General features: G+C 38.8%; 1 long non-coding RNA gene across 1 annotated transcript; it reads left to right on the plus strand.

Annotated features, from left to right (window-relative positions):
* Positions 1-5,223: 5,223 nt before the first annotated feature.
* Positions 5,224-12,611, plus strand: LOC110882186. The gene is made up of 3 exons (XR_004869125.1): positions 5,224-5,309; positions 11,831-11,896; positions 12,510-12,611. It is a non-coding gene; the product is annotated as an uncharacterized LOC110882186 (long non-coding RNA).
* Positions 12,612-24,027: the final 11,416 nt, after the last annotated feature.

Below are 24,027 nucleotides of genomic sequence, written 5' to 3' on the forward strand. Positions count from 1 at the left end.
TTTTCTTGTTTTGGGTAATTTGGTAACAAAATCCATTGTTATCAATTCCCATTTCCAAACTGGCATTTCTAATTGTTGTAACAAACCTGATGGTTTCTCGTGTTCAACTTTGACTTGTGAACAGGTTAAACATTTAGAAACATAAGCTGCTATATCCTTTTTCATTCCTATCCACCAGAAATTTTTCCTTAAATCCTGGTACATCTTATCACTTCCTGGATGCATCGTATATTTAGACTTATGGGCTTCTTCTAATATACGGTGGCGTAGGTTTCCTAATTTAGGTATCCACATTCTCTTTTTATGGAATCTCCAAATTCCATCTGTTCCTTGTTCTAATTCTTTAATCATTCCTTTTAATTTTTCAGTATCATCCTTGATTACTGATTCTTTGTCACACCCCTTTCTGCGGCGGAAGCACGAGGTGTGATCAAGAAAGGTTCTCATTGCATACGAAAGGTAAACATACTACATGCTCGTAAAAATAACTTCAAAAACCAAACATTTCATAATTTGAAAACATAAGTTAGCGTTTACATCGCGAGATAGCATAAAACATTGTCTTAAAAAGTTTGTAACTTTATTTAAAGATAAACATAAGCGACATCCACAAGCATGAGTAAAACCGCGCGCACATCCACTTCTAGTTACCTGAAATACATGTGAGTTTTGGAAAAACGTCAACATAATGTTGGTGTGAATTCATGCAGTTCTTGTATTGAACGTTAGTATACTTTGTCTGAAAAACATGGTATGTATCTTGTGAAAATCAAGTATTCATGTATAAATCAAGTATTCATGTATGTATCAAGTTGTTAATGGGTTGCAAGGCCATTAACATGTGACACGACATAGGAAGCAACCAAACCTTAGGCATTTTTCTAATTGGCATATTCTGAGACACAAAAGCACTGCTTGGTACTCGTTCTCACCAAGAGTGTGGCTGCCCGACACCCGTTAGATCTAACCTTTTGTTCTGCGGTCTAGGTATATTGTTGACTAATGGTGCTTATGGTACCCTATTCGTGACACGATTTCTCATTTCAATTCTCGTATCAATTCTCGTATTATCATACCATTTATAAACATTGTAACATGTATTTCACCCTCGAAGTTATAAAACTGAAAACAGTTAAAAGAAAAGGGGGAGCATGAACTCACAATTTTGCGTTCCTTGCGTCGTAAACTTCACCGGATTTGCTTATAAGGCGTCGTGACCTAAACGTGTTTTATTATCGTTAGTCACTAGACTTGTATCGTACAAGCACAAGTCACTATCTTTTGTATTTGTATTGTTGTGTTAAAAATATTTTATATTTTTAACTATGTGTCTTACTTATATTATTTTCTCAAAAATAAATATAAGTTTCTTGTATTTTTCACTTTGCACCCGAATTATGTATTTTGTCTAAAGCTTCATTGTCCAAGTTATTTATTCTATGAAAAAAAAATATATATATTTTCCTAAATATATTTTCTTGTATGTGTCTAAGCATGTTGTATATGTATTTTTTTTTTTTTTTTTTGTAATCTCACCCCTTAAGAGTATTTAGTGTATTTTCAAGTCCTAATACACTATCACGTATAATACATACTACATACACTTAGCACAAAATTTGGTGATCAATAAATATATATATTTTTCTCAAAAATATACATACTTAATATCAATTTTTATTCTTGAAGAAATCATCATTTCTTTACTTGAAGTTTACAAAAATTAGGGAAACTTTGATAAATGTTTTTAGACACATTTTAGGGAATAAGTTTCTCAAAAACTTACATTTTTCTAAGTGTCATAATTTTGTAGAAATTTTGGCAGAGTTTCCCCTAAAAATGGAGGTTTCCCATGTTTTTAAAACATGTGTTTATTTTCTTTTAAAATCATCTTCAACATCAACAATTAGTCTTTACCCAATTTTTACATCACCAAGAGCAAAAATATACACGTTACACACTAATCATGAACTTGATATATCCCGAAAACGCGTAGTAACTTGGTAAAGTCTTTAGTGGACTTAGTTACTTTCCGAAGCGTATTTATTTCTTTAAAAATCATTCTCATAAAATACTTTAGTGTTTACAACTTGTAAATAATTTTTACAAAAATTATCCCCTTTGAACTCTTCTTGTAAATAAAACATTCCCATACTTGTTTCATTTCTAAAAATAGTGTAAGTGTTTGTAATAGTCATGATTTTCCAAAAACCGCTTCTCTAACTTGGTTTCTTTACAAAAACTTCTTGTAACTCTTGTATTCACAAAATCATCAACTCACTAGTTTAGTTATATTTCATGGAAAAATCATTTTTATCAAGTTCATTTTTAGCTAGAAGGTGGTTATTTTATGTAACACTTAACCATCTTCTAATCTTGTTAAATCTTGTTTCTAAATATTATTTAACAAGATTCTCATGGTGATTAACATCACCCAACCAAAAATCAACATAAAACTAACAACATACTCATAACAACGTCAAACTAGTAGCATTTCACTTTCAAGTTAACCTTTTATGTTCAAGCTTCATGTAAAGTTTCATGTTCATCTTCTTAGTGTTCTTGTTCTTGTGATTTAAACATAATCATCATACTACATATTTTAACTAAGAAACAAGATGAAACAAGGTGTAACAAGACTTACTACTAGCACAAGGCTAGGGTAGAATCTAGTGAAGAAGATGATGAGGAATGATAGTGAAAGAGCAAGAAACAAAGCCCTTTTGGAGCTCCACAAGTTGCAAGCTCCTTTAATCACCTTATATGCTTGAATGGGACTTGAAGCTTTGATGAAGATGGTGGTTTAATGGTGGTGATGGGGGCGGCACTAGGAAGCCGAGAAGAGGGAGAGGGAGAGTGAGGGTGAGGTGGTGATGATGAGAAGTAGGGTTGTGATCTTCAAGCCATGCTTATAAAGATTGTTTCCAATATCTTGGCAACTTTTATAAGTAAACAATCTATTATAAAATGGAATTAAATCAAAGATGAGATTGTGAAGTATGGTGAAGAGGATTTGTGGGTCCTCTTTGGGACCGAAATCGGTTGGGGGGGGGGGGGGGTTGGTTGTAACATTTGCAACTAAATTGTAATGGATAGTTAGATTCCAAGTAATATATTTATATATGTTAGTTAGTTACTTTTTAGTGGGTGTTAGGGTGATCAGGGATCACGACTAGTCAAGAAATAAATAAACAATGTGTTTGGCAAAAATTTTGTGTCCCGTGTAATATCCGGTCGTTCGGTTGGATACCGTTCCGTTAAAGTGTTTAACTAGTCCGTAAAGTGTCTTTTATATATATATTTTTGCAACACAATTAATTCCCGGCACTTAGGAGAGCATACAGGATTATTCTGCCATAGTTTCGCATCTTACTAGCATGTTATCATGCTGAATTTTATTAATAAATGCAGAATTTTGCACTTAAAGTGCATTTCGGGTGCTTTTTAGTGCGTATTCTAGCTTCCGGATGGTATATATGTAAACCCTTGTATGTATTCTTGGGCTTTAATGTATTCTTGACACTGGACCTACACCTAGGCCCCAATTCTGTTGTCTGACCGTTTTCTATAGAGTTGCTGGCATATTGTGTCTTACCGGTGAGTTTACTAGTACTTCTGACGCAACGCTTGTTCATGAATGCATAAAGTAATTCTTGTAGTATAAAACGTGCATGAATTCACAAGTATAGTATGTAATCAGACAATGTTGACATTTAAGCACATAATTGCAGTCATTAAATAATAATTAAAGTGTACGGAGATTACCGGTTTGGTGCCAGTTGTCACAGTCCCCCCCCCCCCGTTAAAAGAATTTCGTCCCAAAATCCAGGCCGAACTAGCTCTGGCAGGAGTCTTCTTGAACTGGTGGGGATACTTTTCTTTGAACTGGTCTTCACGTTCCCACGTGTACTCGGGTCCGTGCTTAGAGTTCCAACGTACTATGACAAGTTTGACACTGCTCCTTCTGGTCTTGTTGACTTTCCAGTCGGTAACCTCAACGGGTTGTTCTGTAAATCGGAGGGTGTCGTCAACATGCACTTCATCCACAGGGATGATCACGTTTTCTTGTGTTGGACTCTTCTTGAGGTTGGATACATGAAACGTATCATGTACTCCATTAAGTTCTTCCGGTAATTCCAACCTATACGCCACGGTACCAATTCTTTCTAAGATCCTGAATGGTCCGATATATCGGGGATTCAGCTTCCCACGTTTTCTGAATCGCACTACGCCCTTCCAGGGTGAGACCTTCAACAATACTTTGTCTCCCACCTCGAATTCCAATGGTTTTCGTCTTCGATCAGCGTAGCTCTTTTGTCGATCCCGAGCCGCCTTAATGCGCTCTCAGATCTGTGTAATCTTGTCGGTTGTCTCTTGTACAAGTTCAGGTGTAACACCCCGAAAATATTAATGTTACATTTTAAACTAAATACTAGTAGTAAGTTAAGATAAAAGACTAGGAAAGATAACCTAGTTAGTAGAAATCTTAACATAATATGACAAAGTATAATTAAAAACCCTTGTTCTATAACCCATGTATAATTGAGGGACCAAACTTGCCAATTCTGGAACTTAATCTATTATTAGTAAAAATAACACACCAAACACACACCTAAGTGTGTGTTTGATCGATCAGAACGCAGGCAACAAAGAGGATTTCCCCTCAAACCCTAATGTTCACAAAATCCATCAATTGAAGGTTCAAATCGAGTCCGAATTGAAATCTGAATATAGATTTGTGATCACCTTGACTAAGGGATCGTAGGTATGCAAAATTTCATGATTTGGTTCTACCTTAGATTTTAGATAAAATCGTGAGGTTCAAATCTGAGCATGCATGATGTTTGTTTTAATTGAAATAGTGTATAAGGATGAACCCTAGTAGATTTCTTGTTGAAATTTGGTTTAATTCTTGTAAAGTTCATGATCACCATTAGAGGTGATATGTGGGTTTTTGTAGAAAAGTATGAGACATTAGGATTTTGATGTGTCCTAGAGTAATTCAAGCTTTATGAACAAGATTCAGAAATTATTGATGTAAAAATTTAGCGAAATTGCTCAAATTGATGTTTGCCATGGCTAAATCATGAATGTTAAACTTAGTTACAAATTGTAAGAAATTATGCACACAAGATGCTTGATAAAATGCTTAAAAGACATTGATCGACACAAATGTGGTGTTGGTAAAGTAACAAGCTTAATCATGAGCCGAATGGTTCTAATGATAATTGGCTTGTATGTTTTAGGCAACACGAGTGAGGCGTCGGGAAGTCAAGCCGGTGCGGACGCTCGCCAAAAGGGAAAGCTCTAAGGTACGTAGTTAACGCTACTATAATATTGATAATTTAGTTTTCATATTAATGGGTTGCTAGTTTGAACAAATTAGAATCGTGTTGGTTTGGTTGTCTAAAATGAGGGACTTCATAATGGCAACCCCAAACGAGTTAAAAATGATGGGTACAAACCGGGTAACGGAAGTACCTCATCCGTAGACCATAAACCCGTGTGTTGGGTAATGGGAAGAATATTAGTATCACGCAAACCGGTAATGGGAGCGTGTGTGTTGAAACAAGGGATCCAAAACGGGTCGTGCTTGTTGCAAAGGAATACCCCGTGCTGCGCTTTGATGGCCGAAAAGTGCAGGAATTGGTATAAACGGGTCAAAACAGCAAACAGGAAGAATATGCAGAAGCCACCGTAAATTACGGTACCACCGTAATTTACGGTGGAGGGTAAGTCATTACGGCAATTCTCTACTGACTTACGGTGAAACCATAAATGCCCAGCGCCCACCGTAAATTACGGTGACCACCGTAATTTACGGTGGAGCCCTGCCAAAATTGTCTGGTTTTGCAAAACTGTGTATATCGAATTCGTTTTAAGTACACACTTATTTATGTGAAATTTGAAGGATCCTAACATTATTGTTTTGTTAAATTTCCAGCTTTCAAGTAAGTCAATCAAGCGGATGGTGATCAACACAAGACTTATGAACCGAACACACTCAAGAAGATGATCTTCACTTTTGTCTTAGAAGTTCATTTGTGATAATTTTGTAATGAAAGAATTACCTATGTGTCCTTAAAGTTTAGTGGTAGTTTTCAAACACTTATGTACTAAATGTTTTAAATGACTATGATCTTTCTTATCTAGTCGGTTTAAATATTGGGCATTTTAATTAGAGTGTTACAAGTTGGTATTCAGAGCTAAGGTTAAAGAGAATTGTGTTCGGTTCAAGGCTTGATCAACATCCGGTAAGAATTTATTTAAAGCAAATTAAATTTAAAAAGATTAAAAAGGGTAATGATTTATTGTGTATGGGAGGAGTATAGTGATATACTCGAACCCGGGAAGTACACTTAGTATAAATGATAAGGCAAAGTTACATACTTGGCCGAATAATGAGTACGAAGTCTCATGTAAAGGCGTGAGAGCGATTGAACAAGATTATTTATTGAATCATTTTAATATTTCAGTAAGAAGATGTCGGGAGGTGCTAGTGACAATGTTCTATCCCTCACTACCAACGAGTTGAAAGAGAAGATTGCCAAGGAAGTTGGAAGGGCCATCGAAGTTAGCCTACCAAGATTTGTGGAAAGAATGCAAAACACCTTACTTTCGACTATGGAGGAAAGAATTGGTGAATTAAGAGAAGACCTTACCAGTGATAGAGGCAAGGCTAAGGAAAAGAAAGGTTGTTCTTACAACAAGTTTATGGCGTGCAAGCCCCCGATTTTCAATGGAGAGGTAGATCCAATTGCTTGTCAAAGGTGGATAAGCGATATTGAAGGTGTTTTCGAACGCACGCATTGTGATGAAAGTGACTTCGTGGCGTATGGAACTGGCCAACTTAGAGGCCAAGCCAAGGATTGGTGGGACAACCTCAGAAACGAAAGGGGTGTTGAAACAATAAGGGCAATGGCTTGGGAAGATTTCAAAGTACCATTCCTCAAACATCATAGCCCCAAGGCAGTGATAAATAAGATAAAGGAGGAATTTATGCAATTGAGGCAAAAGGGTGAAACCGTTGATAAAATTACGGGGATGTTCATGGATAAACTCAAGTTTTGTGATGACTTGGTCAAAACTGAAGAACAGAAAATTTATTATTATCACACCATGCTTAGGGCTGAATATAGGGAGTTCATGACTCCCTCACATTATGAAAGCCTCACCGATATAATCAATGCGGCGCGGGAACGCGAGATTGAACTAAAAAGGCAAGTTGAAAGAGGTGAGAGGAGAGCCTTGGATGAAAACCCGAGTCCCACAAAGAAGCCAAAGGTAGCTGAATCTTCGAAGAAAGGGAGTGCAAAAGGAGGATCTCCGAGTTGCAAAACATGTGGACGCACTCATAAAGGTGAATGCTACTTCAAGAACAAACCTTGCGTGGCATGTGGCAAGATAGGGCATGGGGTTGCAAATTGCCCAGACAAAGTAACGGTGTGCTATAAATGTTACCAACCGGGTCATAAAAAGTCAGAATGTCCGGAATTGGGGGGAAAGAAAGAGAGTGCCGACTCTAGGGATGAGACCCCAAAAGCTAAGGCAAGGTCGTTCCAAATCACTGCTGCTGAAGCAAAAATGGAACCTGACGTGGTTACAGGTATATTTACTATAAATTCGATCCTTGCACGTGTTTTATTTGATACAGGTGCGAATAAGTCTTTTGTTTCACATTGATTTATTCAAAACCCCATGTTTACATTAACGAAATTACCTATGCCAATGGAAGTAGAAGTAGGTAATAACAAAAGTTTTCTTGTTTGTGATGTATGTCGGGAATGCAAATTGAATATCGATGGCGAGGAATACTCCATTGATTTAATACCCATGTCCATGGGTGAATTTCAAGTGGTCGTCGGAATGGATTGGCTATCCCGCTACCATGCTAAGGTGATATGCTTACGTAAGGAGATACACCTAACGTCTCCGAGCGGAAGGCGTGTCATCATCTATGGGGAGAAGGCTTATAATCCTATGATATGCTCGATGATAGAAGCCCGCAAGTTTATACTACACGGGTGTAAGGCATATTTAACTTATAGACGTGACGTCGAAAAAGAAACGCCAAGAACCGAAGACGTACCTGTGGTGCGTGAATTTAAAGATGTCTTTCCCGAAGATCTTCCGGGAATGCCACCAGAGCGTGAAATAGAGTTCGGGATTGAACTGACCCCGGGTGCTAAACCGGTTGCTAAGGCACCGTATAGATTGGCACCTTCGGAACTGCAAGAGTTAATGTCTCAGTTGCAAGATTTACTTGAGAAGGGATTCATCCGGCCTAGCGTGTCTCCTTGGGGAGCTCCCGTGCTATTTGTAAAGAAGAAGGACGGGAGCATGCGGATGTGTATTGATTACCGGGAGTTAAACAAACTCACGGTAAAGAATCGATACCCACTTCCGAGAATCGACGACTTATTCGATCAATTACAAGGCGCTAGCTGGTTTTCAAAAATCGATTTGAGATCGGGTTACCACCAACTAAGGGTAAAGGATAGCGATGTACCAAAAACGGCATTCCGAACACGATATGGACATTTCGAGTTTCTCGTAATGTCTTTCGGATTAACTAATGTGCCCGCGGCCTTCATGGATCTCATGAACCGGGTTTGCAAACCGATGCTCGATAGATCGGTGATTGTTTTTATAGACGACATCCTCGTTTATTCAAGAAACGAGGCGGAGCACGCTAACCATTTACGGGAAGTATTGGAGGTATTAAGGCGGGAAAGATTATATGCTAAATTCTCAAAATGCGCCTTCTGGTTAAGAGAGGTGCAATTCCTAGGGCACGTCATAAGTGCCGAGGGAATATTGGTGGATCCGTCGAAGGTGGAAGCGGTGTCAAAATGGAGCCCTCCAAAGAATCCATCCGAAATTAGAAGTTTCTTGGGGTTGGCAGGTTAATATCGGAGATTCATTCAGGATTTCTCCAAAATCGCAACGCCATTAACCAAATTGACCCGCAAGAATGAGAAGTTCGTCTGGGGAAGCGATCAAGAAAAGGCATTTCAGACATTAAAGGAAAAATTAACCTGTGCACCGGTGTTGACTTTACCGGATGGTACGGAGGATATGGTAGTGTACTCGGATGCATCGCACCGAGGCCTTGGGTGCGTACTAATGCAAAGGGGAAGGGTGATCGCCTATGCCTCTAGCAACTTAAGCCGCATGAAACAAAGTACCCAACTCATGATCTTGAGTTGGCAGCCGTGGTCTTTGCCTTGAAAATCTGGAGGCATTACTTGTATGGTGTGAAAAGTACTATTTTCACTGACCATAAGAGTTTGAAGTACTTTTTCGATCAAAAGGAGCTAAACATGAGGCAGAGACGCTGGTTAGAAGTGGTGAAAGACTACGACTGCGAGATCCATTACCACCCCGGAAAGGCTAATGTGGTGGCGGATGCCCTTAGCCGAAAGGACGAATGCGCTCCAATACGAGTACGATCTATGCAGTTGGTAGTAACTTCAGGTTTGCTCGAGCGTATCCGAGAAGCCCAAACCGAAGCGTTAAAGAAAGAAAATTGGAAGAAAGAACATATAAAAGGGATGGTAAAAGACCTTACGGAAGGAAGTAATGGGATGAAATGCCGGAATGATCGGATTTGGGTCCCAAACACATGTGGTGTTAAGAGTCTTCTGCTTGACGAGGCTCATAAGTCTCGCTATTCGATCCATCCCGGGGCAACTAAGATGTATAGGGACTTGAAGCAAAACTATTGGTGGCCGGGGATGAAAAGGGATGTGGCTAAATATGTGGAGAAGTGATTGACTTGTTTACAAGTCAAAGCGGAGCATCAAAAACCCTATGGCAAGTTGCAACCATTAGATATTCCGGTTTGGAAGTGGGAGCAAATTACAATGGACCTGCTAACCAAGCTGCCCAGAACTAGCCGTGGTTTCGATGCCATTTGGGTAGTTGTGGATAGACTAACCAAAAGTGCCCATTTCATCCCTATCCGAGAAACTTATACGTCAGAGAAGATGTCAGAAGTGTACACTAATGAGATAATAGCACGCCACGGAGTGCCGGTATCCATCGTGTCCGATAGGGATACCCGGTTCACTTCAAATTTTTGGTGCGATTTCCAAAAACAAATGGGAACTAAATTGTTTATTAGCACCGCGTACCATCCTCAAACGGATGGTCAAAGTGAAAGAACAATACAAACATTGGGGGATATGTTACGGGCGTGCATAATTGACTTCGGGGGTAGTTGGGATATTCACCTACCGTTGGTTGAATTCTCATATAATAACAGTTACCACGCAAGCATCGGTATGGCTCCGTATGAAATGCTATACGGAAGGAAGTGTCGAACTCCGGTATGTTGGGGTGAGGTTGGCCCGCGTGAACTTGAACATAAAGATATAATCGGACTCACGAATCAAAAGATCGACATAGTCCGAGCTTACCTAAGGGCGGCTCAAAATCGACAGAAGGCGTATGCGGACAAACGGAGAAAACCGATTGAGTTCCAAGTTGGTGATAAGGTTATGTTGAAGGTATCACCGTGGAAAGGAATAATCCGGTTTAGAAAAAGGGGAAAGTTAAGCCCAAGGTTTATCGGGCCCTTTAGAATCATCGAGCGAGTCGGTAGGGTGGCTTACCGTCTCGAATTGCCCCCAGAGTTGAGTGGGATACATAGCACGTTCCATGTATCACATCTCCGGAAATGTCTAGCTGACGAAACCGCGTATATACACTATGACGACATCGAGGTAGATAATAGTCTCAACTACGCGGTGAGACCAATTGCTATTCTAGACCGTAAGGTGAAAAGCTTAAGGAACAAGATGGTCTATCAAGTAAAGGTCAAATGGGAACACCGAAAAGGATCAGACACCACTTGGGAGTCTGAAGAGGAAATGAAACGACTATACCCTACACTTTTCGGTACGTATAAGAAACTTCTGTCATATACATAAACAGGTTTCGGGGACGAAACCCTCTTTAAGGGGGGTGGACTTGTAACACCCCGAAAATATTAATGTTACATTTTAAACTAAATACTAGTAGTAAGTTAAGATAAAAGACTAGGAAAGATAACCTAGTTAGTAGAAATCTTAACATAATATGACAAAGTATAATTAAAAACCCTTGTTCTATAACCCATGTATAATTGAGGGACCAAACTTGCCAATTCTGGAACTTAATCTATTATTAGTAAAAATAACACACCAAACACACACCTAAGTGTGTGTTTGATCGATCAGAACGCAGGCAACAAAGGGGATTTCCCCTCAAACCCTAATGTTCACAAAATCCATCAATTGAAGGTTCAAATCGAGTCCGAATTGAAATCTGAATATAGATTTGTGATCACCTTGACTAAGGGATCGTAAGGTATGCAAAATTTCATGATTTGGTTCTACCTTAGATTTTAGATAAAATCGTGAGGTTCAAATCTGAGCATGCATGATGTTTGTTTTAATTGAAATAGTGTATAAGGATGAACCCTAGTAGATTTCTTGTTGAAATTTGATTTAATTCTTGTAAAGTTCATAATCACCATTAGAGGTGATATGTGGGTTTTTGTAGAAAAGTATGAGACATTAGGATTTTGATGTGTCCTAGAGTAATTCAAGCTTTATGAACAAGATTCAGAAATTATTGATGTAAAAATTTAGCGAAATTGCTCAAATTGATGTTTGCCATGGCTAAATCATGAATGTTAAACTTAGTTACAAATTGTAAGAAATTATGCACACAAGATGCTTGATAAAATGCTTAAAAGACATTGATCGACACAAATGTGGTGTTGGTAAAGTAACAAGCTTAATCATGAGCCGAATGGTTCTAATGATAATTGGCTTGTATGTTTTAGGCAACACGAGTGAGGCGTCGGGAAGTCAAGCCGGTGCGGACGCTCGCCAAAAGGGAAAGCTCTAAGGTACGTAGTTAACGCTACTATAATATTGATAATTTAGTTTTCATATTAATGGGTTGCTAGTTTGAACAAATTAGAATCGTGTTGGTTTGGTTGTCTAAAATGAGGGACTTCATAATGGCAACCCCAAACGAGTTAAAAATGATGGGTACAAACCGGGTAACGGAAGTACCTCATCCGTAGACCATAAACCCATGTGTTGGGTAATGGGAAGAATATTAGTATCACGCAAACCGGTAATGGGAGCGTGTGTGTTGAAACAAGGGATCCAAAACGGGTCGTGCTTGTTGCAAAGGAATACCCCGTGCTGCGCTTTGATGGCCGAAAAGTGCAGGAATTGGTATAAACGGGTCAAAACAGCAAACATGAAGAATATGCAGAAGCCACCGTAAATTACGATACCACCGTAATTTACGGTGGAGGGTAAGTCATTACGGCAATTCTCTACTGACTTACGGTGAAACCATAAACGCCCAGCGCCCACCGTAAATTACGGTGGAGCCCTGCCAAAATTGTCTGGTTTTGCAAAACTGTGTATATCGAATTCGTTTTAAGTACACACTTATTTATGTGAAATTTGAAGGATCCTAACATTATTGTTTTGTTAAATTTCCAGCTTTCAAGTAAGTCAATCAAGCGGATGGTGATCAACACAAGACTTATGAACCGAACACACTCAAGAAGATGATCTTCACTTTTGTCTTAGAAGTTCATTTGTGATAATTTTGTAATGAAAGAATTACCTATGTGTCCTTAAAGTTTAGTGGTAGTTTTCAAACACTTATGTACTAAATGTTTTAAATGACTATGATCTTTCTTATCTAGTCGGTTTAAATATTGGGCATTTTAATTAGAGTGTTACATCAGGACTGTAACATTTGTGCTTGTAATCATTGTGAATAGTTCAGTTATCAATAAAACAATGTTATTTTATCCCAATGTTTGTTTGTTTATGTTTTACATTTTTCATGTTTTGACTTTTATTCGATTTTAAACTCTAAATCGCTTTCTGGAGAGTTATACGCAAACTGGTGCGTAAACGTACTCAGTTTAATGCGAAAAATACTCCAGAACATGAACATATACTCAACATACCTTAAATAACCTTTACATAACTTAGAAATGAGTTTTGAAGGCTTTGGTATGGCAAAAACAAGTTAATTCGCTTACAGGGACTAAACTTGACAAACTACGAAAGTATGCCAATTTGAACTGTAACAAACATTCCGGAACATGACCATAAGTTAAACACACCTTAAATATCCTTTACATAGCTTAGAAATAGGCTTTGAGAGGTTCGGTGTGCTAAAATAAACTTTTGGATCATTCAGGGACTAAAAGTGTCAAAAAGTGCATAAGTTTGCACTTTCGCGCATAACTTACGTTCTGAATACATCCAGGCATTCAAAAATTTATGTAAGCATCCTAATATTATCCCTTAGTGTTTGGCATGAGAAAAATCCATTCGTCGCGTAATTTGGATCGCTTTTCGCGCTTATGCGCATTTCGTAGTAATTAACCGAACATCGCGATCGTACGGCCAAACGAACCAACTTCCGACATATTTTTGAGCATGTTTCATGTCCTCAATGTTTAAGCATCATTTTAGGGCCTTAAAGATGGCTTAACAGGCCTTAAACATGTCAGAAATGGCCCTAAACCATATCAGGGACCTAAACTGTCATTTCTGAAACTTGTTTTCTGATCTGGACTCCCAGGCGGGGCACATAAGACCATGTCTAAATCTTACGCGGGCCGCGTCAGACTTACAGACCAGATTCAATGTTTTGATCCACTTGCAGCAACCTTTCGATCACCCAAAGGGCAACGCCACGTGTCAAAACCCTATGGTGGGGGCAAAATAAGCCACCACAACTTTGCGACAAGTGTACGGATTGGATCGTGGCACGATATTCAAGAAACGATCCTAACGGTCTTGCTTTTCCTATAAATACCCCCCCCCTTTTGGTTAAAAACCCACAAAATCTGATCTAAAGCTCTAAGTTGAGACCTTTGCTTCATACTTGAGCTCCTGGATCGAGATTAGCTTTCGGGGACCCTTCGTAAGTGTTCTTTCGTTCTTTTATTCACTTTTCAAGTCCGAAAGTCAAACTATGTTTGACTTTCTGCGTTGACCAGCTTATGGTCAACACGAAGTTCGTTGGAACTTCATAACGTGCGCCTGATCACGATGGTTATAGTCCATAGTGACTATACCTACTGGTTACCACGTTATCTAGGCTCAGTGGCGAGTTGTAGTTTCGGCCAAAATGCGCATTCTTGCGTATTTTGTCACCAAACTACTCGTGGGTATCAAAACCTTTTGTTTTGATACCAAACCTATTTTCTAAACATAGGTAAGCATGTTCTAACATGCTTAGCTCGTCACTTTTAGTATAGTGCTTATATAGGGTCGTAAGGTAAGCAATCTAAACAATCGCTTATACTTTCGGACCCGACCCATTTGGTCGATCATTAGGATCCGACCAAACACATTAGGTGACCATAGCTGTATAGGGAATAACCTTCCGAGGTTATACCTTATGGTCACAATGTTAGGCGTTCCAAACGCGTTTTACGCGAACGACGCGTTAAGGTAGCATAAGCTACCTAAACGGGTCGTAATGAATCGTAAGCACTTAGGTTAGGTTTCATTTTAGTATGTAGGCTTTGTTAAACCATATTACACGAGTCTCCATACTCGTTTGGTTTACAAACCCTCATTCTATCCAAATCCTCCGACTTAGGTCCGGTATATTAACATAGTTACCTATATTAGGTGCCGTTTGATATCCGTGATCTCTAGCATTATTTGGTTGTTATACAAGATTTCAAAGCAATCTCAGGTGAGTACATAGACCCCTCTTTTACTGTTTTCCAAACTGTTTTGGGGTGGAACACATGTGCCTACTTGTTACTTTTGTGCTTTCAATGTTTTCATATCATATGCTTATTATGTTCGTTAGTACATATATAGTACATGATTTCATTGTGTTTATGCTATGTATGTCCATTGTGTGCATACTTAGTACAATCGATTTACAATACATTTTATGCTATGTATGCCCATTGTGTGCGTACTTAGTACATCATTTTACATTACATTTTATTCTACGTATGCCCATCGTGTGCATACTTAGTACAATTGTTATTCATCACATGCTCACATTTGGTTTGTTCAAATGATACAATGTACATTCATTAACATTAGCTACGCCACTCGTTAGTAGGTAATGGTACCATAGGACTTGACAACTCCCATTCCTGAAATCTCGGGTTTGTTTGGATTGGAAGGAATGACCGAATTCGATAAACAATAACACATATAGACCTTTAATTTCTTTAAAGGTCTATCATCACAGTCACAAAGGCTTGAATGTATGAATTTTCACAATACCGCATAAATGTTCGTATCAGTATAGCATGCAATTGTTCCACAAAATATAACTTTGACTTAAACTATGTTTAATTCAATACCCTGTTTTTGTGCATTTCACCTATGGCCCAATTGATATATTTTCACATGCCATACATGATATTTTGGATACACATTACAATGAATTACATTAAACATAAACAATTTGACATTGATATACACATTTGGTGGTTTACATTAGACATGGACATTTTGATATGGTTTACACAATAACACTTGAAAATTGATTTATACATGAACAATATACTTTGGTGGTTGGTTTGGGTAAATGGTTTGAGTAACATGGCGTATGTAATATGATACAAACATGGTGGATACGCCGCTGATACTTCCTATATATAAGTGTTTGTATAATATTACCTATCGTAGCATTATTTAAATCATTTCAGTTTAGACATATTACGTTTTACACAAACAACATATTCTTCACAAGACATTATTTTTACAAACAACTTATCTTATACAAACTCATTTTACTAGGTTATTCACTTAACCTTACATTTAATTATACATATCATCTGATCTTATCGTTTTTCAAATGATTTACAAGACAAAGCAAATTACAAGGTTCATGACTAAACATTTTCTCAAACATAAGTCATGAATTCTATTTTCACAAAACCTATGTATCTCACAGGCATTTTTATGCTGACGTACCTACTTTCACATGTGTTTTCAGGAGCTGTTGCTTAGGATGATGATTGTGACACTAGGGCGGACCTGTGCCTTAGAGACATAAAACGAAGATAGACGTAGTTTAATTATGTTATAAACTCTTTATTTCCTGTTTAAAGACAATGTAATACGCTTGTATGATAAATAAAATGTAACTTTAATTCCATGGTTGTGAAACAATTAATTCTGTCCCAACACTCCCCGACGTTTCCACCGCGGTTACATGTTATACGCGGTCGGGGTGTGACAAGGACCAACCATACGTTTATCTCCAGTGTCTGCCCAACATAAAGGTGATCGGCACTTGCGGCCATACAGAGCTTCGAACGGTGCAGCTTTTATACTTGTATGATATCTGTTATTGTAGGAAAACTTAACTAAAGGTAGGTGAGTATCCCAGCTGCCGCCTAGGTCCATGACACATGCGCGAAGCATATCTTCTAATGTTTGTATAGTCCGCTCTCTCTGGCCATCTGTTTGTGGATGGAATGTCGTGCTCAGATCTAAATGAGATCCAAAAGCTTCCTGAAAGGATTGCCAGATCCTTGAGACAAAGCGTCCATCTCTGTCCGAAATGATGGAGATAGGCACTCCATGACGTGTCACAATTTCTTTTAAGTATATTTCAGCAAGCTTTCCAGTGCTATCCTTTTCTAGGATTGGTAGGAAATGCGCAGATTTCGTCAATCGATCAACTATCACCCATATCATATCGTGCCTTCTCGGGGTCCTGGGTAATTTCGTTATGAAGTCCATCAAGATTTGCTCCCACTTCCACATGGGTATCTCTGGTTGTTGTAGTAGGCCAGACGGTTTCTGTGACAGCTCGAGTTTCCAAGATTCCATCTTTGCATTAATTGCACGTTAATTGTTTAGTTGTTTGCTTATTTGCCTTGTAATTGTACACGTTGGATTATATGTTGAGATGTTTGTTGAATATGTTATCTGTTTAATGTGATTAGAGTGTTTGGTGATATACCATGTAACCTGTTTGAAAAACTTAAAACTAATTCACCATGTATAAGCTAGACGAAACAAGAGTGTTTCGCCATCTACACCCGACGAAAGAGAGGAGTGTTTCGCCATAAAACACTTCAACGAAACAAGGGTGTTTCGTCACACACACCCCGACGAAACAAGGTGTTTCGCCGGCCCAAGATTCGTCGAAGCCCATTAAGGGCCCAGTACGTTACGCTGATATTTAATGGGTATTACTGTTTCATTAATCACACTTTAGCAAATTAGAAACCCTAGAGCTCTCTCCTGTGCGACGGCAACCATCATCTTCTCTCAAATTCTTGCTTGTTCATTTTGAATCGGTTAGTGTATAATTACTTGATACGATTACTCGATTTAAATCAGTTTATACTTTATATGATTGTTTTGTGTAACGAATCTGGTGACTATTGTTTTATACTCGTTAGAGATTTAAAGATGCTAATGAATTCCTTACATGACGATTAGTGACAACTGATTGTAATGATTGTAATCTCTGGTGGTTTGGGGTTATTAGAAAACATATAGATATGCAAGATGAGATGATTAGGGTTTGATATTCTGATGATAATCTATTGAACTAGATCTGGAAAAATTGTGATTCTGTTCGTTGTGTTCACTGCTCGAGTTTTGATATTGATATACCATGATCATCACTTGTTGTTGGATGTTAAATGAGTATATATATATATATATATTAAAGTTTTTCACGTATCAATGATCTACTGTGGTTGGGTTGATTGTATGATGATGGTCGGCGGTTAGGGTTTCTGGGTAATCATCAGTTACACGACGTAACTGACCTAGTAGACGAAACGCAAATCACGGTGAAACAGGGGAGTTTTGCCGGAGGGTAATTACGACGAAACAAGTATGTTTCGCCGAGGGTAACCACGACGAAACAGGGGGAGTTTCGCCGAATGCATGCACGACGAAACAGTGGTGTTTCGTCGAAGGGTGATCACGACGAAACTAGGGAGTTTCGTTGAACTAGAAATCTGAACGGTAACTAAGTTTGATCCTATTAGGAGTTAACTGGGTTAGTTAACTGTTGTTAGTGTTAAGCATGACTTGCATGAAATTGTATGACTAATAAATGCTACGTGTTAGTTGTTATTTGCATGTATGTGGTGATCTTGCCTGTTAGTCGAACACGTGAATGTCAACTGATTGTATGTACGTGCAACTATAGGATTGGACTGAATTATTTGTGAGCGAGTAATAATCATACCGAGCAAACCGAGGTGAGTTCACATGTCACACCCCGACCACGTAAAACATCAAATCGTGGCGGAAACGTCGGGGAGAGTTGCAACAGAATTATTGTTTCACAACCATGGCATACAAAGTTATATTTTATTGAATCAACAAACGAGTTACATTGTCTTAAAACAACTGAAATAAAGAGTACATAATATGTTTTAACTAGTCTAGCTCCATTTTATGTCACTAAGGCCCAAGTCCACCCTAGCGTGTCACGAACATCCTATGCATTAGCTCCTGAAACACATGTGAAAATAGGTACGTCAGCATAAAAATGCCTGTGAGTAACATAGGTTTTGTGAAAATAGGATTCATGACTTAGGTTTTTAGAAAATGTTTAATGAAATGCAGTCATGAACCTTGTTATTTGTATTGTTTGTAAATCATTTGAAAAGCGATGGTAGATATGTATATTTAAATGAATAATGTAAGTAAAAATGAGTTTGTATAAAACAAACTGTTTTGTAAAACAATGTCTTGTGAAAAAAAATATGTTATTTGTGTAAACTGTATAAGTCCAAATTGAATGATTTAAATAACGCTACGACATGTAATATAATATAAGCACTTATATATAGGATGTACCAGCGGCGTATCCACCATGCTTGTATCACATTACACACGCCTCGTTACTTAATCACTTACCCAAACAAACCACCAATGTAAATTGCCCATGTCTAAACCATTTGTCAAATGTCTATGTGTAATCCATGTCAAAATGCTTTATGTCAAAATGTAATCCATGAAATGTATATATCAATATCAAAATGTCTATGTCAGATGTCAATCATGTAATGTGCAAACAAAATGTCATATATGGCAAGTGAAATATGTATCAACTAAACCATAGGTAAAAATGCACAAAACGATGTATTGAAGTAAAACGTGGTTTAAATCAATGTTATGTTTTGTGGAAATGCATGCTATACTGAATACAAAAATTTATGCGGTGTTGTGAAAATGCATACATTCAAGCCTTGTGAATGTGGTGATAAATCCTTAAACAAATTAAAGGTCTATTTGTGCTATGTTTTAATCGAATTCGGTCATTCCTTCCATCCAAACATACCTAGGATGTCAGGAACGGGAGTTGTCAATTTCTATGGTACCATTACCTACTAACGAGCGGCGTGATCAAAGTTAATGAATGTATGTGGTCCCACCTAAACAAACCAAATGTTATACCCAAAATGTAAGCATGTGATAAAAATGTACTAAGCATGATGAACATACATAGCATGTGATGTAAAACAAATGCACTAAGTATGATGAACATACATAGCATGAAAAGGTAATGTAAAACAATGCACTAGGTATGCACTAAATGGACATACATAGCGTGAAATGTCATGTAAAACGATGTACTAAGTATCCTACAAAGGACATGCATAGCAAAAACACAATGAAATCATGTACTATAAGTGTACTAAAGAACATAGCAAGCATATGATGTAAAACATGAAAAGTATGAAAGTAACAAGTAGGCACATGTGTTTCACCCCAAAACGTTTGAAAAATAGTAAAAGAGGGGACTATGTACTCACTTGAGATTGCTTAATAGACTTTAGATATCCACCAAGCAAGCTAGAAGATCACGGAGTCAAACGGCACCTAATATAGGTATCTACATTAATAAACGGACCTATTCGGAGGATCGGGTAGTACGAGGGTTCGTAAACCAAATAAGTATGGGAACTTATGTAATATGGTTTAACAAAGCCTACATACTAAAACGAAACTTATCCTAAGTGCTTTTGACCCGTTATGACCCGTTTAGGTAGCTTATGCTACTTTAACGCGTCGTCCGCGTAAAACGCGTTCGGAATGCCTAACTAGTCCTATAACAAGCAAGATATGCCTTAACATGCTTAATATTGTTGCCAAATCAGGTTATATGTCAAAAGTTATGTTACATAGGCTTAAAATGAATTTTGGTGCAAAAAGGGTATTTTGGTAATTTTCCTAAGGCATAAGAACTACTTATCATACAACTACTTAAACGATGTGACCATAAGGTATAACCTCGGAAGGTTATTCCCTATACAACTATGGTCACCTAAAGTATTTGGTCGGATCCTAATGATCGACCAAATGGGTCGGGTTCGAAAGCGTAAGCGATTGTTTAGATCGCTTACCCTTACGACCCTAGACAAGCACAATTCTAAAAGTGACGAGTTAAACATGTTAAAACATGTTTAACGAGGTTTACAAATAATGTCTCCAGATTTTGAGAGTGAAGATAACTGCACCCAACTCAAGATCATGAGTGGTGTAGTTTCTCTCATGTACCTTCAACTGCCTTGATGCATAGGCTATGACTTTGTTCCTTTGCATCAGAACACAGCCAAGACCCAATTTCGATGCATCATAATAAACGACAACATCATTATTGCCCTTAGGCAAGGTCAGAATAGGTGAATCACAAAGTTTCTGCTTTAAGGTCTGAAATGCTTCTTCTTCTTTAGAACCCCATTCAAAGGGTTTGTTCTTCTGAGTTAGAGCAGTTAGAGGAACTGCAATCTTCGAGAAATTCTCTATGAAGGGCGGTAATAACCCGCAAGACCAAGAAAAGAACGAACCTCAGTAGGAGTAGTAGGTGTATCCCAATCCTTAATCGCACTGATCTTGGAGGGATCTACATGGATTCCTTGTTTGTTAACGATATGTCCCAAAAATTGAACTTCCTTAAGCCAAAATTCACACTTGGAGAATTTGGCAAAAAGTTGCTCTTTCTTTAGGAGTTCCAGAGTAAGACGAAGATGTTGCTCATGATCAGCTCGCGTCTTGGAATAAATCAAGATGTCATCAATAAAGACGATGATGAACTTATCCAAATAAGGCTTGCAGACCCTATTCATCAAGTCCATGAAAACAGCATGAGCATTGGTCAAACCGAACGGCATGACTGTGAACTCATAACGCCCATATCGAGTGCGGAATGCTGTCTTGGGGATATCCTCTTCATGCATACGAAGCTGATGATACCCAGAACGAAGATCGATCTTCGAAAAGCAAGTAGCACCATGTAACCGGTCAAAGAGATCATCAATGCGAGGTAGGGGATATCGATTCTTGATGGTAAGCTTATTCAGCTCACGATAATCGATATACATTCTAAAGGATCCATCCTTCTTCTTGACAAAAAGAACGGGAGCACCCCAAGGTGAAAAGCTAGGACGGATAAAAACTTTGTCAGAAAGCTCCTGAAGCTGCTTAGACTACTCTTGCATCTCAGATGGTGCAAGACGATATCGAGCTCTTGCAATAGGATTTGCACCAGGTACAAGATCAATACAGAACTCGACTTGGCGTGCTGGAGGTAGACCAGGTAACTCTTCAAGAAAAAAGCTCCAGATAATCTCGAACAACAGGAATATCTTGAATAGACTTACCTTCGTTTTATCTGCTGTAACATGTGCCAAGAAGGCCACATATTTCTTTCGTAGATACTTCCGAGCTTGAAAACAAGACATAGGCTTGAGGCTACTAGCAGGTTTCTCACGATGAACCTGTAGGATCTCACCTGACGAAAGCGGCACAGAAACGATCTTCTCAAAACAAACTACCTCTGCGTGATTCTTGGCTAACCAATTCATACCCACAATAATGTCAAAGCTTCCAAGTTGCATAGGCGTGAGGTCAATAGGAAAAAGATGGTCGTTAAGGTTCAATTGGCAGTTGCGAAGAACAGAATCAAGAACAACGGGTTCTCCATTAGCAACTTCTACTGTCAAAGGCTTACCTAGTTTCGTTCTAGACACGCGAAGCAAGGGCTCAAAAGATAACGACATGAAACTCTTATCGGCCACTGAATCAAAAAGAACAGATGCAGGTTGATTATTAACAAAGAATGTACCGTTCACCACCTCATTGTCCGCTTGCGCCTCAACAGCATTCATATTAAAAGCTCGCCCTCGAGCTGGAGCCTGATTCTGATTTGCATTAACCAGCCTTGGACACTGGTTTCGATAATGGGTCAGGTCTCTACAATTAAAGCACGAACCCGGAGGAAAGTGGGGTTTTGCAGCTAGTGCTTGCTGTTGAACAGGTGATTGAGCTACCTGTTGGAATGGATTCCGAGCAACCTGATTACAAGCAGAACGACAAACCTCTGCAAGATGTCCAGATTTCCCACAGTTGGTACAGAAACGACACGGGAGTTGCTGTTGATGGTGACTATTGCACCTATTGCACAAAGGTGCATTCCCTTCATACCGCTTCTTGGCTGGAGGCTGCGCTGGCTGATTGGGAGTTGCCTGGTTCTGTTGGGCAGTGATGGCAAAATTCTGGGAAGCCTTTCGCTTCCTAGAGCCCTTTGAGGAACCAGAATCCTTTCCCTTCTTGTTTTTACCTTTCTTGCTATCCCCTTTGTCAGCGCCTGTTTCTTGCCCTTGTCACCCTTCCTATGCAGTTTACCCTTTTGAATCTGCGACTCAGTCAACGTCGCAGATAGCTCGATCGCCTGACGGACAGTGGTAGGATTACTACCAGTAACGATGTCTTGCATGGAGTCAGGTAGACCATCGATGTACCTCTTGATAGCCTTCTCGAGTGGGATAACCATTGCTGGGCATAATAAACTCAGCTCCTCATACCTATCAGTATACGCCCGGTGCTCACCACTTTCCTGTTTCAAATCATCAAATTCCCTCTCCAACGCTTGCAGTTCATGATGAGGACAAAACTCCCTCATCATAAGAGTTCTCAGTTCAGCCTATGTTTGTGCTAGAGCAACCTCTGCACCCCGGTCTCTCATAACCCTGTTCCACTATGTCAAAGCCCTCTTCTGAAATACGCTAGAAGCAAACTCTACCTTCCGATTCTCAGGGCACAAAACGTGACGGAAAGTACTCTCAATGCTCTCGAACCATTGAAGGAGTCCAGTTGCCCCTTCAATACCACTGAACTTGAGTGGTTTAGCCGAATTGAAGCTCTTGAAGTTACAAGGAGCGTTTTGATTGTTGTTGGCCTGGTTCACCTGAGCGATAATGTTTGGGAGTGCGGCAGCCATGTGCTGTGCCAGAATATCTGCCATTTTGGCATTAGATAACGGGTTTTCACGTCGAGGAGGCATGCTAAAAAAAGAGGAAACGTGAGAGGAAACGAGTGAGATGATTAGATGAAAAGGATGAGATCAAACAAAATCAACAAAAGCAAGGATGGTGGTCATTTGTCCGTAGCACAAAGCAAACAAATGACACACAGTGACTAATCAAAGTAAATGGGTCCAAAAATAATGCTTAGCAAAGACGTGCTCGCTTATAAGTGAACACTCACCCCAAGAGTTCCCAGGTAAGAGTGACTGGTCCGATTATGTGGATTTGTACGAACACTCTAGCCTTAGACAGAAAACCCAGGGTACAGGCATTCACCCTTCCAGTTTGCACGTGTTCACACTATTTAGAACCCAAAACTTTGACAAGATTTTGAAAACTTGGAAGGCACAAGGCCAAAAGAATCATTCAAAAACAAATGATAAATTTTCAAAATCAATTTGAAAAAATCAAAAGGGTTCAAAACCATATAATAAATCATTTAAAAACAGAAGATTGTTTTTCAAAAATCGTTTTAGAAAACTGGGTTCACGTTTTGGTGATCACCTAAGGATAGGTGAAGTGCATGTTTTAAAATCTAAACACAAGACAACTTGTGTTGGGGTCCTAGAGAGGTTATAGTCTAGGTCAAAGCATTACTAATAACCTAATTCCCTATAACCATTGGCTCTGATACCAACTCTTCTGTCACACCCCGACCACGTAAAACA

This window comes from Helianthus annuus, chromosome 10, assembly GCF_002127325.2.
Source record: "Helianthus annuus cultivar XRQ/B chromosome 10, HanXRQr2.0-SUNRISE, whole genome shotgun sequence".
In the NCBI taxonomy this organism is placed as follows: domain Eukaryota; kingdom Viridiplantae; phylum Streptophyta; class Magnoliopsida; order Asterales; family Asteraceae; genus Helianthus; species Helianthus annuus.